Source organism: Leopardus geoffroyi, chromosome C1 (genome assembly GCF_018350155.1).
Source record: "Leopardus geoffroyi isolate Oge1 chromosome C1, O.geoffroyi_Oge1_pat1.0, whole genome shotgun sequence".
Taxonomy (NCBI): Eukaryota; Metazoa; Chordata; class Mammalia; order Carnivora; family Felidae; genus Leopardus; species Leopardus geoffroyi.
Genome location: NC_059328.1, coordinates 68,389,585 through 68,408,305, shown reverse-complemented (window position 1 = coordinate 68,408,305; position 18,721 = coordinate 68,389,585). Strand labels below are relative to the sequence as shown.

General features: G+C 38.0%; 1 protein-coding gene across 23 annotated transcripts in view; it reads right to left on the bottom strand.

Moving 5' to 3' along the window:
- Positions 1-18,721, bottom strand: part of ADGRL2 (adhesion G protein-coupled receptor L2) — a 625,523-nt gene that overhangs the window by 483,697 nt on the left and 123,105 nt on the right. For all 23 annotated transcript variants that reach the window (XM_045478006.1, XM_045478025.1, XM_045478013.1 and 20 more), the window contains exon 3: positions 14,354-14,422. The gene's annotated coding sequence lies outside the window, so the exon portion shown is untranslated. The remainder of the gene's footprint in view (positions 1-14,353; positions 14,423-18,721) is intronic.

The following is an 18,721-nucleotide window of genomic DNA, read 5'->3' as shown; positions in this document are numbered from 1 at the left end:
TCTCTTCATTTTGAGATCGCACAACAGCTGCCGGTTCGGGTTTCCAGGGCTGTCTTTGGAACAGCTTTGTAACGAAAGTTCTCAGTTTGGGGAACCACTGTTTATAACAAACAGTTAGAAATATTTTGAAGCACAAAAATTTAGTAAGGAGAAATGACATTTAACAAGAGCCAACCCAGTACCAAGCGCTTTGTCTGCGTTCTGTGTGACTTAACCTTCACAAAAATTATTATATCCGTTTTATGGAGGATAAAATTAAGCCTCGGAGAGAGCAAGAATGCAGCTAGCAAAGGAGGGGGTAAGAATTCAATCTATGCCTGTCTGACACCAACTCTCCCCGCTCCTACATACGTATCAGAAGACAATGGCTATTAATATTTTTATACAAAGTTGATACAATTTGTTTTGTTTTTCTATGTTTAATGCTTTGCCCTCCCACTGATTAATGATTTTCTACAAAATAAATATAACAGCCTTATTTTCAGAATATAGATAGCTTTCTTAGATCGTGACTAACCAGAAAGCCATAAAAATCAAATATTTAAACAGTTAATACAGGAACAAGGTGCTAATATGAACAAGGCCTATTTCTAGTAACAGAATAATTGAGTAAGAATTAGACAGACTACTCTACCTGATAACTTTAAGTCAAATGCCACATTTGTAGATCACATAGGGAAAAAATTAATCACCAGAAGCTGCCACCTCTCATTACTTTAAGTTTCCTTCTAAGTGTGCATTTTGTCCACATACTGTGAAGGGCAATCATGGACTAATAAAGCTACCTTTTTCTTTCTCTCTCCTTTCACTTATTTCCTTCTTTCTTTTTCTTTCTGTTCCTTCCTTCCTCCTTCTCTCCCTCCCTCCTTCCCTCCCTCCTTCTCTCTTCTCTTTCTCTTTCTTTCTTTCTTTCTTTTCTTTCTCTTCTCCCCATTTCCTCCTCCCCTCCCTACCTCCCTTTCTTCTTCATTTTTCTCTTTTCTCCTCCTTCTTCTTCTTCTTCTTCCTCTCTCTCTCTCTCTCTCTCTCTCTCGGTAGGACAATGAGCTCTTCATTTATGCTTTGAAGAATTTATGTTAACTGGCTATTTTTATTTATTCCTTTTCCTGGGCAAGTCCATCCCCCAATCTTGTTTTGGCCTGTTTTACAAAGCGATCTTCATATCAGAGATTTTGAATGATTAATTACTGCTTCAGAGAGATCGGAAGCTCTCAACACATTTACCATATTTTATCTTTTTATCTATCTGAAATATTATAGAAACATTAAGGAACAAAGAGGTCCCATGACACGCCTAAGGGGGGAAAAGTATTTTGAAAAGATAAAACAAGATCCTTTACTAGTGAGCTACCCCAAGCAACACACTAGATTTCAGAGTAAAATGCAATAAATGGATAGTCACAATATGTAAACATTAGAATCTGAGCAGGTGGCTGGGACATTATTGACATTCAGTGACATCCAAAATGGCACTTTCACAAAAGTTGCCTTAGCAATCTGAAAACTAAGCGATGAAGGATGCTCTTCTTCCAAATCTTTGACCAAGGATTACTACAAAAATCTGATGCTTCTGAAAAAGAGAATGAAAACAAACCTTTTAAAAAGCGAAAACAGCTAACTTTTCAAGAAAGCCTTAACTGCTCAATGGGTGGTATGTTTGTTAGGCTTTCAACACATATTTGTTTCGATTTTCTGGGCTCTTTTACTCCTTTGGAAACTTAGAAATGTTGCCAAAGGACAAAGAAAACAATAGAAGGTTGCATGGGAAGAGGACGAGGAGATGGAAGAGACATCTGGATTGCATTTGACCTGCCAGCTCTCTCTCTGCCCCGTTAGGCGGCTGCTGCCCTGGGCAAGCGAGAGGGGGCTGCCTGTGCTGATATTTGATTTCCAGGTGCAACTATGTAGTCATCTAAATCCTGACCATATGCTGTCATACATCTGCCTAAGTACTGCTGTTTCCTTTTGAACTAGATATAAAACGTACACCTGACCGAGGCGTGCAAGATAGATGGTCCTCAAGCAGCGAAAACTCCAGCAGTTTTGCAGGGGAGATTTAAGCCATGGAAATGTGTCAAATAGCTTGTGTCCTGACATGTCTTTTGCCTGGTTAGAGTGGCATCCAGAGGCAAGTGGGTAGGAGCCAGGGGATAAAATGCTTCTAGCCCTGTTTCGGGCCAGTGTGTTCCATCATTTAGAAAGTGAAAGGGGTGACTCTTCAACTCCTTAGGGGCAAATCCAACCCACTGAGGGAGGCGTGTTAAATACACCAGTCCTGCTGCTAAGATGCCATTAAGCACGTTGAGAAAGTTCTAGATTTGCTGTGCAGCCTTGTGCCTGTAAGTTGACCATGCTGTATGGTACACTTAAAAATATGTTGGGGCGCCTGGGTGGCGCAGTCGGTTAAGCGTCCGACTTCAGCCAGGTCACGATCTCGCGGTCCGTGAGTTCGAGCCCCGCGTCAGGCTCTGGGCTGATGGCTCAGAGCCTGGAGCCTGTTTCCGATTCTGTGTCTCCTTCTCTCTCTGCCCCTCCCCCGTTCATGCTCTGTCTCTCTCTGTCCCAAAAATGAATAAACGTTGAAAAAAAAAATTAAAAAAAAAAAAATATGTTAAGAAGCGAGATCTCATGTTAAACGTTTTTAGCACAATAAATAAAACAATATGAAACAAAACCATTTGTTATATAACCTAATAATAACCTAATCATTGTAAACTGCCATTTTGCAGGACATTGTTATTTGCCAAACCGAACGGAAAGTTTTTGTGTAATGATTATTGATTTTGTGCATTTGGGCAACATTGGTTTATTTATCCAATTCTCAGTTGTCTCATCTGTAAAATGAAGCTGATAATATTCCTCATAGTGGGTCTTTGCTAGAATTCAAGACAATACGAGTAAAAGCATCACAGTTCCTTAAAACGTGGCAGTTACTCTTGCTATGTGACTGGAAGTTAGGATGCCAGTTTTGTCCATTGGGCATTCGATTTATAACTGGAATTTACATACATTCCACAGTGACAAGTTGAAAGGCATGTGTGATATGCTTTCAAGCCTAGGGTCAATGATGATCGCAAAGGTGGCTCCCATTTCTAGAGCGTAACAAGTACTGAGCTGTGATCAGACGAAGAAAGCCCTTAAAAGGGAGCACTTTGAAAGTGTCCAACTTTTTTATTTCATCTCTGGGCCATTTTATATACAGGCCCAATATTTTTTAAAAAATTCACTTGGCTGGAAATCTCAACTCTGTTGTATTGTTGTATTGGTTGTCTGTTGTATTGTTGTATTGGTTGGTTTTTATAATTATTACAATGGAACTTAAGAAGGAAAAACTAGAAATACATATTTTTGTCAGTGGCTTTTTACTATATTCCAATTATTTGATTATTGGTCAAGAATCAAATACTGTTAATAGTATTATTGTATTAATAAACACAAGCTTAATTCCCTAACAATGGTAAGGAATAGATAATACTATTTTTAAAAAGGAATGAAAAATTTTCAGAAATAATAAGCTGGTAAGTATTGAATGACTTTTTTTCTAGTGTATTAAAAGTAGTGACCTATGCTTTCCTATTGTAATATTTTAATGTTTTTAAAAATAAAAAAATGGAAAATCACTTATTCATGTTCCATATTAACTTACTATTAAGCAAAAGCATTTTTTCTCTGTATTGAGGACTACAGAGACCTTTAATTTTTGTTACACTGCAGGAAAAAATAAAAGATAAAGGTTAAGGAAAGAAGAAATTTCTCAGTACTTGGAAAGGCATCCTTACTGCAGTTTGCAGCATCTGAATTTCGTAGAATTCTTGTTCCTTTTCATGCATTAATCCTTTCTTGTGACAGATGGAAAATGAGTTTAGCAGCATACTGGGACACTCCTTGAATTGTTGTTCAAGGTATCCAAAGGATAAATAAAATGTGAATCAAACTTACAATTCTGTGCATTGGGTTTCAGTTCATGTAATAACCTAACAAGGGCAAGAGGAAGGGAGGACGGCAGAAGAGACAGAGAAATGAAATGGGATAAAAGCAGTGCTGACAGAGAAAAGGTCGAAGATAGCAAAGAAAAGGCAGGGAAGGGAGCAGAAAGGAAGAAAATAAAAGGCAGAAGAAGGAGGCAGCAAATGGGATGAATTCTTCGGGAAACTGTAAAGTTGGGAACTGTTTTGTGGCAAGGCAACTGAAAGGCGGTTGGACAACAATGAAATAAAAACATCTGTAAGGAAACTGCTTGAAAATGTGTTACTCTCCTAAGTTGCAAGTTGTAGCTTGTTTGGGAAAGAGGTGCAATGAAAGTGCAGACTGAATTTCATCCACAAATGAGTATTTATGGTCTAGAGACAGGGCTAAATTCTGTGAAGCAAATAACTATGCAGCAGGAATAACGACTTGAGTAGAAAAACCATTTGTATTATAGAAGCATTTGTTATTTCTTTATGTATCTTATCCTACTTATATTGTAAATCCACCCTTATATTGTAAATGTAACACTTTGAAGATAACCTGGGCACCAAGTTCTATCAGTGCATTGATGCCGAAATCAGTTGCATAGACCCTTACATATTTATTATTTTGTTTGTGAGATTTTTAGGCTGCATTTTGAAAATGAGAAACTTTGAAACGCGTGACTCTAATTTCTGGAGACCTACCTAAAAATTATGTGAATCCCAAGGTTCAAGTACCTAAATGCCACACATCAAAAAGTCACCATGACCTTTGTAAAATCTCACTATGGCTTCCGTCCTTGACTCAGCCCTTTATCTTCCCAGTCTCTGTAAAGCCTGGACTCTAATTTTAAATGTCTTAAAAATTCCAAATTCCCTTCAGTGTTTGATGCTACATCTATAATGCTGAAATAAACTTATATGTTTAACTCTTTGTTCTAAACTTTGCCAGAAAAGAAGAACACATACAATTTTTAAAGTTGATCTCTCTTTTCTACTTTCTCTTAAAGGACTTCAAGTCCCACACAAAAGGAAAGCAAAAACACTCGCTTCTTCTTTCGTCGTTTTCTAATAGGTATCATGCCTTTGAGGTGCATGGATGATATGCCTCATACTCAGCCTTGTATGCACTGTCACCTTTTATTCTCTTGCAGAAGAAAGTTTTTTTAATATTTATTTATTTTGAGAGAGAGAGAGAGATTGAGGAAATCCCAAGCAGCCTCCACGCTGTCAGCACAGAGCCCGACGTGGGGCTCCAACTCATGCACTGTGAGCTCTTGACCTGACCTGAAATCAAGAGTTGGAAGCTTGACCAACTAAGCCACCCAGGTGCGTCAAGAAACATTTAACTGTCGCCATTTTTTCAGGGAGGCAGCAAGTGTCACACAGCACAATGTTGGAGGTGTTCAGGTGTGGCTAATTCCAAAGCTACGTCCTTATACATCTTGCCTTCTAGTTAGTTACCAAATGTCTCTCAGTCTGCTTCCACCTTCCACTCACAGACTTCTGAAAGCAAGGTTCTCTAGGGCAGGGACCAGGTTATACTTGTCTGTGCTTTGATATACTGAATGGCATGGACTAGGTTCACACACAAAATTTTTTTTTTTTGACAAGAATACAGTGACTCCAGTTCCAACTTTATAATCAAGCTACCTTTAAGCTTTGCAGAAAGTACCTGCTTCTTCCTGTTAGGTGTCTGATGACCTAAAGCTGATCTGCATGGTCTCTACACAAGGAGCACTAGAAGGACATCCCTGGTCATATGCTGGTGTCCAGACTTACAGGCCCGATACCAGCAGTCCTAAATTTCTTGTCTAGGGGAATTTACACAAACAGGATGTTCCTTCTAAGTTTCTGCAGAGAATCCCTTCTATTATTAAACTGGGAAATTTTCAAGTCCCAGAGTGGTGGGAGCTTTAGACTAATGAGGACTTTTCTTTCCCAGAAACGTATAAGCCAACCTGGCTCTGTGGAGCCAGAGGTGAGAGGAAGGGAAAGCAAGAAGCATGCCCACGATTAGGACCCCAGATGAAGGGACTGCTCTTCATTTCTGAATGTTAAGTAACATTTTCAAGTTTGTAGTCCACTTATTGCTGTGTTCTTGCATGCTCTCACCAGGTGTTTTTCAACGAAGCACTAAACTTCCCCTGGTCGACTCCAAAAGGAAACCTTCAGGTAGGTTTAATGCAGAAGATTAAGACTGCATTAAGATTAAGTCTGAAATGGTCTGCTACCAATTAGCCCTCTAGTATTTCTGTAAGCCTTGAATTTTTGATGCGATCAATGACACCAGCGGAGCCATCTTCTGTGGAGTGGTTATTAAAGATATAAAAATCAATACAAAGATGATACTTGGAAATCTATATCACAAGATAATGAATCACCATGAGAGCCGACTAAGAATGTCAGCAAACCAAACAGAAGGTTTGTGCATAACAAAGTGTTTCATGCTAGTAGAGTTTAAGCTAAATTTTGCATGAGACAGAAGTCTTCAGGCTACACTTATGATACATTTGCATGGCAGGGTTTTAATAAGATGAAAACACAAGCCCGACCTAGCAAAGGACTCCTGGTAACATTTGGAAAAAGCAAAGAAAAAAAAAAAAAAGGAGTGGGGATTGAGATGTTCACGACTGAGCCAATAACGGCATGGTTTAACTTTAACTAGTGATAAAATAGCATTAAAACTTTCTCTGTCAGTAATCCTCATTCAATTTCTTTTAAATGAAACATTATTTGCCTGCATTTTAAGTCCATAAGTACTGATTGTTATTGGAGCTGTGTATTGGAGCTTCACAGAATAGTCCAAATTTAATTTGAACTGGGGATTGATTTCGTTTCCTTCAAAGAAGATTTTTTTTTCCTTCCAAAATTGAGCTGGTGCATGACTTTGCAAGTTCATTTTGGTTTTCTCCTTGACACAATTGTAAGTGACAAGAGAACATTTATGTGTTTTGTCCTTAAGGGACATCACAACGTTGCTAATGAAGCCACAAATGACTGGGAGCTATTCTTTGGCTTTAGAGATATGGATTCCCTATGATCTTGTATCATCGCTGACAGAAAAAAGCACAAGTAAGGAAGGCTGCCCCATCTCTAGTCCACTAAACCGTTGTATATTTAATAGATATAGAGTTTTATGCTTAGGATTTTCCAATTTACAGCTACATAAATAAACCTTTATAGACAGGGATTCGTGAGGATGTGTTTTTGTGTATGTGGGTGGTACAAAAGTCATAAACGTTTCTATCTCCTTCTCTCTCCAGGCACATATAGGAGTGGCAGCCATTATGGAAAGATGTGCTCATAACCAACTGAGCATCCAGTCCTTCATAGCAAAGCCTGGCTCTTCATTAATCAGCAAACTTATTGATTTACAGAGTGATGTCTTTGTTTTCCTCGAACTCTTTTCATCCACTTCTCATCCTAATGCCAACACAATTTCCAGAAAATTAACTTGTTAATGCTACCGTGTATTACGTACGGTTGTCTCCGTGTTTTCATTGCAGGTTTCAAAGGTTGACTTGATCAGTCAGGGTAGATGTCCCACAGACTTTTTTTTTTTCTCCTAACATACCATGTAACAATAAGAGAGCTAGATACACCTTGTGTAGTCTTAAAAAGTATTTGCAGTTTTGAATTAATGTATTTCCCTCCCCTTTACCCCCTGAGGGTCCCACAGCAAATAAACCATTCAGTAGCATGAAACAAGTGGAATTAGTTTAGATTCCAGTAAAACACCAACCTCATGTGGGCAGTATCTGCCCTGATGCTGAACGTGTGCAAATTAAAATATTATGGTGTCTTGATTGTCCTGACAACTCACAATTGTCCCCTTGAACCCCCACTCCCTGGGGCACCTCAACACCCACAGCTGTTCACTTCTCAGACTCATCGTTGGTGTTGATACCTTGGCTTCTTTATCTTTGTCTGTAAAATCTTCACTACAGAGACATGAATATATTTAGCAGTTTCTCAATACTTTTAGACTCAGGGTTTAAGTTGGGTAGTCCACTTTTAGGTGGTGTAAGGGGGAAAAAAAGGTGTGAGAAATGCTTTTCTCATGGGCAAGAGGGTTATAGTTGACATTAAGGAAATAGATTTTTTGGAACAAAAGTTTTTGCATCTCATCCAAGCTATGAAAACCTTTAGCCTTCATTGCCTTTGTCCTGTTAGCTTGGGGATGAGTTTTGATGCCTTGAAGGATGTTATGTATTTGTTTACAAATAGCTGATGGTGGTATATACTATGTGCTAATTGCTAAGGATACACATTATATCAGGGGAATTGTGAGGAGAAATGTTCAGTGAGACTGCAAAGTTATTTCTCCTATGAGGTCACATTTAATGCTTTTTTGGGAAAGTGTTAGTTAATGTCTTTAGATGTTTAGTTAGCAAACAAATCCAAACCGGATAAGTGTCTAAACCTGGGCAGAATAATCAAACATTATTTTGCATAGGTGGAAGAAATGAGATGCTTAGCAATTACGTAAGAGCGAAGTCCTTCCTAATGAGTTAAATGATAAAAATTTGAACCCCAAACTTGGGCAGGTAAGGCATGTGGAAAAAGTTAAGTTTTCAAATGTCTGTTCACCAGATGAAAACTGATGAATCACGCTTGATAAAATGAGCTTGGGGGGGATAAAAAGGTTAGGTATCTGAACAAGAAAATTTCATCTTTCATGTAGTTAAAATGGGCCTACAGGCAGGAGATAAAACCCACAGAGGGCATTTACAATGTTACATGGACACAAAATAGTTCTTTGATCTTTAATTTCACTTAGAAATCAAGAAGACAGATGTATTATTTTATAATACCGTGTCTTATATAATATTAATATATTTTCCTAGCTTCTGTGAAATAAAAACAGAGTAGTTTCAATTAACAAGAAATTAGCACATGACGGAAGCAAAGGGAATCACCCAGGAGCTTCACACAAGACCTTATCTTTGTAAACAAGCCCAGAAATAGGAACATTTCTAGACCTCTATGAATCAATGCTAGGCCTCTTTCTTAATGGTCAACCCTCTTACTGGTCACGTGGCTTTTATTAATCCAGAGAACTGGATGAGTCCAAATTTAAGGTCTAATTTCGGGAGAAAAAAAGCAGGATCAAAATATATTAAGACGGAGAATTGATGTTAAAATACAACCAAATGTGTTAAAAAAAAAAAAAAAAAACTCCAAAGAAAGAAATATAATATAATGTTAACAATGTTTTTCTCAGGGTGTTGGCATTAACAATGGCTTTTATTTTCTTCCTTGTGTGTTTTGATATTTATAAATTTTCAACAATAGCATTTCTATTCTAACCAGAAAAAATAGATCAATGAAAAGTACAACCTAATGGTTGAAATTACTGTTATATACAAAATGAATACATTTTCCCACTGGTAATGCCTTTGGCTATAGAGGAAAGATGGTTTCCATGGAAGGATTACAATGTTTTATATCTAATTAGTTGGGAAAGCTTTAGGCAAAATCAGAACTACAGATCCTGGAAACTGAATACAGTGAGGACTTAATAGACACGAAGAAGAAAAGGTAAGATAAATGGAAGACCTTCCAGACGGTGAGAACAGTCAGAGAGTGGGCAAGAACATGAAGAGTATGAAAAGAAGACAAAGAAAGTTTTACATGAAAGTGAATAATAAATGAGAAGAGATTACAAAGTAAACTGGCCTTAAATCTGAAAGTAAAGAGCCAAAGAGCCATGACGGTACTCTGTATTTTGAATGTCAAAATTAAGGAACTCCATTGGGAAATAAGTTTATGGAATGAGCAAAATCAACCTTAGAGTCAGATTGATTTCTACTTTGAGGGGCTGGGGGGCTCAAAGTCATTAGCATTGGGTCTGTTTTATTAACACCATGGCTTTCCCTTTACTTCCAAGAAAAAGCACATATGATGCTTTTACTCTTCATAATTCACTTGCTTAGTCAAATACTCATTGATTTTTCTGAATCTGTAGCCCATCTGCCTGCAAAACATTCATTGACTTCATGGGACTAAATAATAAGTATTGGTTGATGTTAATGTACATACATGCAATAAAACTGTCAACTTAGTCGTCTTACTGGTATACCTGAGTATATAAGAAAAGCATCATTAGACAGTGAGGCAGCACTGTCTGAGAGGTAGTGTACATAATGGAAAGAGCATGCCCTTTGCCCTCAGAAAGACACTGGTTCAAGTCTTGGCTCTGCTACTTGCTACTTGTTAAATTTGATCCAGTTAAATTTTTTGAGCCTCATTTCTTTATCTTTAAACCAGGGACAAAACCTTTTCCCTCTATATAAATGTTGTGAGGATTAAATGAGATATATATATATATATATATATATATATAAGTTAAAGCATATGACAGAATGCCATGCGTGCAATCAGCTCTCAATCCATGGTAGCTACGATCGCCACTGTCATCAGCATACTTACAGTTTACTTTCACAACACAGTGCAACTTAGACTTTCAGGAATAGTATCTGATTTTAATTTTGTGTGAGTCAAGTTTTGGATTATTAATATAAATGATCTCATTTTTTCCTTAGATGGCAAATGGTTAATTCATAGAACTAATTCAGGGACTCACCTTCTATATTCTCAAATCGAAATAAGCTTTGTACCCAAGCCCAGCATTTGGGTCTTAAAGGCTTGAACTCCATTAAAAGAGCTGTAATTCTTTCTGAGAGGAATGATTCTCTCCACTCATGATGGGATCTTCACTGTTGCAATGTGAGGGGCCAGACTCATATCCCAAGTAAGCTTGGGATTTGGGTGGGATGTCTATTCTCGATTTCACTGGGCATGGAAGAGTGAAAGATCTGTTTGGTGGGACCTACCTCACCCCTTCAACTGACTACTTAACCAGCCCCTTCAACTGACTACTCCTTCGCTTTGTGTTTAGTGGTCAAATAGCTCATTACATAGACCCTGGATAATGTAAATCCAGGACCACTGGTTATTTGGCCCAGAAAAGAACTACATATCCTGCTGTATTCATTATTAAAGTCCCATCTTGGATCCTACCACTTCCATCAGAACTCTTGTAGAAGCTATAATTTATAACATTGAGATGAACACATACATATATTTTTGTGATGATAATATTTATTTTGTATATGCTGATTTTACTTTCATATATACACTGTGGAAAGTAGGGGTCACACTTTATACTCTTTTTTTTTTTTTTTTTTTTTTTAAATTTTTTTTTTTTTCAACGTTTATTTATGTTTGGGACAGAGAGAGACAGAGCATGAACGGGGGAGGGGCAGAGAGAGAGGGAGACACAGAATCGGAAGCAGGCTCCAGGCTCTGAGCCATCAGCCCAGAGCCCGACGCGGGGCTCGAACTCCCGGACCGGGAGATCGTGACCTGGCTGAAGTCGGACGCTTAACCGACTGCGCCACCCAGGCGCCCCTATACTCTTTTTTAATACATCCTTTCTGAGGTGGAACAGCTTTGCATATATTAGAGACCCCCAATAAAATTAATTAAATAACTTTTAAAAAAGAAGTTTCTAAATAGTCAGTGAACCTAAGAAATACACACATTTAGCTTGTACTTTTTTGTGATTTTAAAGTTTCTAGTGACCATGAACAGGACGCATTTTAAACTAACCAACCATTTCATTCGTGAAATGATGGAATCAGTGCACAAGAGGAAGAGGCAGGTAAGTTGCAGGAAAGACTGACAGCGGAATGTGGATTTGGCTCATGTTAGAATTCGCTAAATGTTTTTGTTGCTTGAAAGTTTTTCTTAAAAATCAGCTTTCATTTTTGAGACTCCTTTATTTATTTCTTCAAATTTTATACCAAAAATTTTAGTTAGATGGTTGCTAATTGCTCAAGATCCCTCAGAAAATTCCGTTGCAGATTTGGGACTAGAACTCAAAAACGCTATCCCAGCCATGTCTTTTTAACAATGACACTTACCTGTGATGATGGTTACAGGGAACAGACATTATCCATTCATATTTCTTACATTACCATAGCAATCAAAGTTTATTTATAGCATAAAGACCCCAGAAAAATTATGCTGGAATATTTTAACATAAAACAACTTAAAATTTTTGAAGTATGACACTAAAGTATTGTCGTAATAGCTAATATTATCCCTTCCACCATAACTATTGCTTGCTTATTTTCAATATTATAGTGGTGTGCTCTTATTCAAGATTATATTGAGACAATAATATTTGCATGATACTATTCAAGATTATTTTAGGACAATGATATTTGTGTGATTATTGTTCAAGACTATATTATGATCTACTATATTTAAAGGATATACTTTGAAAATAGGAAAATGAGAGAAATATTCACACAAACATGTGAGTAAAAATTGTGATGGGGAATGGTATTTATTATTTTTATAAGAAATTTTCTCTTGCAATAAACAGCCTATTATTAACACCTGTTCTTTAAAAGATACGGCATTATTTCCACTTTGCCAAATATTGCCCATTTGAATGATTGTAACACTGTATCACTGTTAACTAAATATTATAACAGTATGGTTAATTAAAAAAAGATTCTAACTTCAGTTTATTTCTTACGTCTTACTGAAGTTAATAGTCTTTAAATGGCTCAGCAGATAACTAGTTTAAAACTTATAATTGCCGTTTTCTGCATTTGGTTATGAAAATAAAAATCTAGCCATAATCAATGATGCCATTTGTAAGAAATATCTAAATTGGGTAAAATAAACCATATCTATACATGTCTTAAAAGATCAGTTTCATGTATTTTTATTTTTAAAGTTAATGTTAGAAATCAAATCGTGATCAGTCGCATTTTGGAGATGAGAAAACTAGGTCAGAGAGCAGTTAATGACCCAGAATTAAACCTAGGTGTTCCAAGGATCTATAAACCATACATTGGTGTTATTTATTTTCTTTTCTCTGTTGCATTCCTTTCAGTCCTGAAACAGAGGGATGGGAGATTTGAGAAATACGCTTTTGCTAATGGAGGAAGGAGAAATCCAATGACTTGTTCTGACCAGCTAGCGGGATGGTAATGTTTATTAGAAGAGAAGGATGGATACCAGTGGAAACACAGACTACTGGCAAATCTACTGGAGAGATGAAGTCATTAGCCATATATAGGCTCATTAAGCTCTAATGGTGATCATAATCATCCTTTCGTGATTTGGAAGAACCGTGCTTCCCTCCATCCCTTTGAAAGGCTTTTTGTTTTGTAGATCCCTTTTTATTCTGCTTCCTGAAACTCGATGCCAATTGATGTTTGCATGTTTCCGAAATGGCCCTGAGTCTTCTAATTGATTCTCCCACTACACTGTGCTGCTGAGCTGGCAGGCACCCCGCTTTCAGGTCACTTTAGACGTCACACCACCTAGGGCTAGCCAGGGACCCATTCAAAGGGCAATGGGATGCCAATTATTTCCCTTCCTGGCATTTACATGAAAGGTATAATATATCTCCTTTAGGAGGAAGGCTGCTAAGAGGGAATTGGGAGTTTGCTTCCCTTAATAATTCCCACCACCACCAAGTTTCTGGATTAAAGGTAAATTGAGAACCTGAAACAAAGCGAGGAGGTAGAATGAAAGCCCTTTAGGTAATCAGTGAATTTAGTGTTTTCTAGGTACTAGGCAATACTTGAAGTGCTTTGCATCTGCCCATCTGTTTATATACTATGCCACAGCCCTTGCAAGTGAGTACTATTATTTCTCCCACTTTATAGATGAGAAAATTGAAGGCCACGGTGTCATTGCTGGCAAATTTGAATTTAGGTAGGCTCTGAAGCCTAGGCTTTTTTCACCATTTTGCTATAGGGGATATCAAAGATCCTGTATGTACCTTCACATAGATCGGCAGCCTCTAGAAATAAATAATTATTTTAACAAGCAGGAAAGCGAATGATGACTGTGATTTAGAGAAACAGAAAAACGAGGCCATCGTCTCTCAGTTCCTGTGCCGCACGCTTCCTCATCCGACGTCACTTGCGGCAGAGGTAGCCTTCATGGGATGTTTTGTACCTCCTCCTACCTCCACAACGGAATGCATCCTAGTAACTTTGGGCTTGGTGTGTGACAATAAAGGCTTTAATCACTCCACTTGACAGTGGGATTTGTGATGTGCTGGCATGCCCCAGGGCAGGAGCCTCCTAAGATCACAAGAATACTTACTTGAAAAAATCGAGGTAGGTAGCCAGCCTTATGCAACATACAACAGATAATCTGATTCTGAAGACAGCCAACCCACAGATGCAGTTTATTGTTCCCACAGCGCCACCCAGGATCATGATTCTGCCTTCTACTAAAGGACCACCCAGCATCTTAACTTAGCAAGTCTCCAGCAGACAAATGAAGAACAACACGTTTCCACAGTGCTGGAATTCATTCCGTAATTGAATCCATTATGTTATATTTTGAAAGTAATCATTTACCTTATGAATCTATGTGGGCTCCATCGTCTTCAGAACGAGTTGTGTGGTTTAGGGTGAGTTGTCTGAGTCCTAAAAGGAAGACAAACAAACCCAGAGTTCAAATTCAGCATGAAAGGAATATCAATAGGATTGTAGATAAATTCTCAATGTATGTTAAATATTGTTTTGAGTTAGATGCAAATTACAAAGGTATTTACTAGTTTGGAGTTTCAGAGAAAATAGAATTTGGATGCCGTGGAATATCTTCTGTGTTTGTTACCCCTGTGCTTTAAGAACCAGCTCAGACTAAGGGTACCTGTGTGGCTCCCTCGGTTAAGTGCCACTTAGGCTCAGGTCATGATCTCGAGGTTCATGAGTTCCAGCCCCCACATCGGGCTCTGTGCTGACAGCTCAGAGCCTGGAGCCTGCTTTGGATTCTCCCTCTCTCTCTGCTCTCCCCTGTCTCTGCTCCTTCCCCACTCGTGCTCTGTCTCTCTCTGTCTCTCAAAAATAAACATTAAACAAACAAAAAAAAAGAACCACCTCAGACAAAAAAAAGTGAAAGCGTCTAAAATGTTCCTGAAATGAAGCAGTGTATCTGAACCCAGGAGGGAGGAGCAGGCTGCCCCCCACCTGGGGACACGGGTTAATAAAAAGATCAATTGCACTCTTATCTTGTTAGTCATTAGACATCCCATTGATGCCACCTGCTTACTTTAAATGTGAAAGTATGGGCCAGCCATTGGAAAGCTGCCCACCATCACTTGGGAACCCCCTTTCTTTCTGCTGTGGCGATAGAAGGGAAAAGGCCAAAGTCGGACCCTTAGAAGCTGAGCATCTGTTCCTTCGGTAAGCACAGATGTGAGTGAGGGCAAACCTGAATGCAAGTCTTTACCCAGGGAAGGGAGGCTGTGTGGTTTTTCTCTTCAATGATTATAGCACGGTATGAGGAGGTCATAAAGTTAATATTAATGTGAATGCAAGAAACATTTTAAATGTAAAAACTAAAATGGCTCAGAGGAATTTTCTTCTTTCTTTGGGTAATTGTATCCCTCAGATCTGATGTGGGCATAGCTTAAAAACACACAGATTACACAAACTTTTTGTTTGCTTTAATGTTCTTTAGGGATCGCTGCCTCTTTTTCAGCTGTCAATGATTCTTTCCCAAAAGCAGAAGGAAAGATTTACCTGTCTCACTTTTGTATCCATTGACAAGGATTCAAGTTTCAAAAGAAACATTATACATTTCCTAAAGCAAAGAAAGTGCCTACTTACCATTGGCAGACAGGGAAGAGACTAATTTTTTATATTGGTAATCAGAAGCCAGTGTCTACCTCTCTCGGCTTCTGCAAACAGCAGCCATAAACGGGCCTCCTGTTTTCTCACCCCCTGACGCTACACTTAAGCAGACATCATTCGCATGATGGGCGGACTCCAGACTTCCACCTTCGTAGCAGATAAGTCAGTAGTCATTTCTCTCTTCATAAAATGAGTAGATTTAATTTACCTTGTATATATTTGATGGAATGCGTGTTTATTATTTATCAATTATTACTACTCAAGCAGTTAGTATTTCTTTTGCTACCAGTAATCGCTTTCTCTCTCTGTTGGACATTCCAATTCCAGTCAAAACCATTTTGCAAGTAGAGAAACGGTGCGAAGTAGCAGTAAGCTACAATTTCTCGAAGCACTGAGATGGTAAAGCCAACTCGTGGCCTGTTAATCACTACTTTCTCTTATGCTCACTTCAGTCTCTAACGGTCAGGCTTACTATATGTAGGCTCTGAATACTTAAAATTCATTCCCAATCAAGCAGTACGTAGATGGATGGATTTTCCATCAAGTGAGTCATACCCACAAGAGACAATCAAGCAGTGTCTCTGGCCTAAAGCCGACATAGTTTAATCAAGGGAATGGACTAAGAAATGACTGCCTATTAAAAAAGTATTATTTGGTGAATTTTAAAACAATAGAATTCCAAGATGGGCTGCCTGTCATACGTTTTGGAGGCTAGACGAGTTATTACTTGTTGCCTGAATATAAAGGATTTATAATTGTATCACTGATATCCTTGACGGAAGTATGTTGCAAAGAATATGGCTCTTTTATGGTTTTGCATGTACAAATTACTAGTAAGAGAGCAAGAAACTAAGTTTTTGGAGACCAGTAAGTTTTAGTTTTTCAGCAAACTCTAAGTTTGTTGTGAAATGGGGCAGGATTTTTTTTGTTTGTGAATACAGAGGCTTTGATCAGACTGCTAGAGTGAGGCTGCAAAACTTGACCTTAAAATGGTTGATGAAAAATGGACATATGTCCCTTTTCCATGTGATCTTGCATCAAAATGACAGTCCTGGGATGCAGTTCAACCAGGTCTAATACTGAATTTAGCACCATGTTTTATGATGAGGGTCCAACATAACTATAAGGGTTCAATGATGAGTGATGAAGGAAAGTTTGCCAGATAGACTCATCCCAGGTTTCACACTGCCCTTGGTGAAGTCCACTTACAGATGGACATAATATCTTAGATTATAGTTGAAAAAGCTAAGGGAATAAAATAGCACTTGAGGTTTTTTCTTGCCAATTTCTTCATCTCATGGTTAACTAATAGATATGAGATTAACACAGAAATAATGGGCATCTCGTTATGTAATTTTGAAAAAGGAATATTTTCATCTGTAATAAGGAAGCTCATTTTAGGGGTGCCTGGCTGGATCAGTCAGTGAGCATGTGACTCTTGATCTCAGGGTTGTGAGTTCAAGCCTCACACTGTGTGTGGGAGATTACTTACAAATAAAATCTTTAAAAGAAAAAAGAAGCTCATTTTGTAGGATGAATTAATATTGGCTATCAGACTACGCTGCTATCTTTAAGAGATCAAAGGTAACTGAGTAATTGTTGACATTTGTAATAATGAGTATAGCTTTTGAACTGATAGCCAGACTCTTTTAAAAAATTTTTTTTTAATGTTTATTTATTTTTTAGAGGGAGGGAGTGACAGAGCGAGAGCAGGGGAGGGGCAGAGAGAGAGGGAGACACAGTATCTGAAGCAGGCTCCAGGACCTGAGCTGTCAGCACAGAGCCCAATGCGGGGTTTGAACCCACGAGCTGTGAGATCATGACCTGAGCCGAAGTCGGACACTTAACCGACTGACACACCCAGGCACCCCAAGACTCTAATTTTTTTAATAGGCATTTATATTTGAAAATGCAGGTTCAAAAAATTTTAAATTATTTCTTGACAGTTTAGGCACATGGTTTAAAGATTCAATGCATGCCATATCAGATCATTTAGAACATTACAGGAATATAATTAATTTTTATATGTCTTTTACATGCAGAACGTACGTACTAACTTTGTGAACAAACCTAATGAGAGAAGCATTAACCAAGTGTAGTCAAACGTACAAAATAAGCTATTTTTGCTAAACTTTGACATTGCCTTATTTATCAGAATGGGACTTGGTAATCACCTTTGAATACAATCTTTATTATCGTTGTTGAATAAAAACTGCTCTCTTCCTTGAAAAGAGTTACTCCTTGTGTCATTTCTTCAAACTTTGAAGTCGGTTTCTTGGGGAAATTTTCTGATATGAAAACAATAGGATCTAAAGAACTCAGATGTCTGAGCATCATTTAGTCCTGATGTGCTGGTGATATCAATATTTAAAAATGCAAGGCCAGGACTTTAACAATCAATTTAGAATGAGTATTGTTTAAACCATAACTTAGGGGAAAATCTATGAGATTCAAGAAAAAATAAATTCCATAAATTCCAAGTGATATGAAAGCAACATTTTAATCATCAAGATGCAAATGAAGAAGCTATAATTATGAGTATATACTGAGAAAAGAGTACATAATTCAATACGGAAAAAAAAAGCTCAAGAATGAAAAGAAGCCAGCTTAGAGAAAAAGTGCATCCAGTGATATGTCATCTCGAGAAAAAAGGCAAAGTGAAGTGAATTTAAGTAAAACAGAGGAGAATTCCGGTATCATCTTATATTATCTTTCACATCTAAGACAGACAAAATTATTTTGAAAAGTTTGGAGGGAACTCTGCAGGCTTAATATTCTGTTATTGAAAGAGGTACATCTCTTCTCCGCGGTTCATGCTGGAACGATGATGATAAACTCTTCACTGAACCTTCTGTTTCAGAAGCAAGTGTAATCATCAGGGAAAGATTAACTTTTCTCCTTTCTCTGTTGCCCTGCATGATACAGGCTGAGGAGGCTTTTGAAGTCACAACTAATATTATCATTTCCCTAATTAAAACAACAACAACTCGGAAGAGTCTGAGTGCAATGGAGCTTTCACAGAGGCGAGCCTGGCCTCTTAATTGGAGCCTCATATTCCAGGATGGGGACATTAGACAGTAGGCAATCAAT